This window comes from Oryctolagus cuniculus, chromosome 10 (assembly GCF_051225735.1).
Source record: "Oryctolagus cuniculus isolate XC-2025 breed Fujian yellow rabbit chromosome 10, ASM5122573v1, whole genome shotgun sequence".
Classification (NCBI taxonomy): Eukaryota; Metazoa; Chordata; class Mammalia; order Lagomorpha; family Leporidae; genus Oryctolagus; species Oryctolagus cuniculus.
In genome coordinates, this window is record NC_142876.1 from 109628956 (window position 1) to 109630227 (window position 1272).

General features: G+C 62.7%; 1 long non-coding RNA gene across 1 annotated transcript in view; it reads left to right on the forward strand.

Annotated features, from left to right (window-relative positions):
• The window catches only part of LOC127492463 (uncharacterized), a 29863-nt gene that overhangs the window by 26664 nt on the left and 1927 nt on the right, over positions 1-1272 (forward strand). The window lies entirely within an intron of this gene.

Sequence of the window (1272 nt, forward strand, 5' to 3'; positions counted from 1 at the left end):
CCTGTGCCCCCGAGGACTGTGGGGTCGGGGCTCTGATTCCCCAGCAGCGCGGCTCTGTGTGTGGGAGTCGCCTGGCCCAGTATGAGACTCTGCGCGTGGACAGGTTCCCGGCTGAAACTCCAACTCCAGGTTCGCCCCACCAGGGGGGCTGCGGGCACCTGCAGAGGGCGGTGCGTGTCTGAGCACATGCAGCCACCGCGGCCACAGACCCCGGAGCCTGGTGCTGCCACACCTCCCCCTGTGCCCGGAGAAGCCCCGACAGCTCCGTGTGATTGAAGGTCTCAGCATCAGCACCACAACTTTGCACACAGCACAAACCACAGCAAACTTAACTGAGCTGCGACAGTCCCCCAGGCTGCCAGTTTGCAGCCTGGTGTGTGGGTGCATCCTGCCTGTTCCTGGTGTCCCGGATCTCTGGGGAGACCCCAGCACAGCCGCTTCCCTCAGGACTCTTCTATGTTCTTGGTCCACGGCTGGGAGCTTCGCAGCCATAACCTCACTCACTCTGGCCCCAGCCCTGGGAGGCAGGATGACCACCACCATTACCTAATATGGGGGCTGTGGGTCAGGTCCATACGGGATGTGGGACGCCTGGAAGAGGCAGCACTCCTGACTGGGCTGGAGAAGTGTCGGGGAAGGCAAGATGGCTTAGAGCAGGCCGCGGGGGCTCCCTGTGTGCAGGGGAGGAGGAGGGGCACAGGGAGGTGCAGGTGCCCTCGTCCTGGCTGCTCGTATGTCTCGCTGAGGCCAAAGAAGGGGAGAGAGAGCCCTAAATCAGGCTTGGGACCTCCAAGAGGGGAAGGACAGAGAGGCAAAGAGAAGGGCAAGGACAAAGGAAAGGCCAGTGGGGTCACAGGAAGGAGCCAGCTCCCCCGCAGCCCGGGACCCACAGACGCTGACAGCTCCCAGAACCCCACCCAGGCAGCCAATCGCCTCTAAGGACCCAGCCCTACCCAGCAGCCAGGGGAGTCTGGTGCTGTTCTGGGGGCTTCCTTGGAGGCAGGTGCTCCTGTCACTCACACCCCCTTGAGAGAGCCAGAAACAGAGCCCCAGGGGGTGGGAAACCAAGGCAGTGGCAGGCGTGGGCACTGGAGCCGGGACTCAGCCCAGGCCCCGGGCACGGCTCCAATCTGCCTCCTCCAGGCTCCAGCGCTCCGCTCCCCGCGTGTGAGCACAGGTGCCCATCACTGGCGCTAAGTCCTTGATGCTTTTCCATCCACAATTTATTCACCTAACTGGTTTCTGTTAAACTCATGAATCTGTTCATTGCAG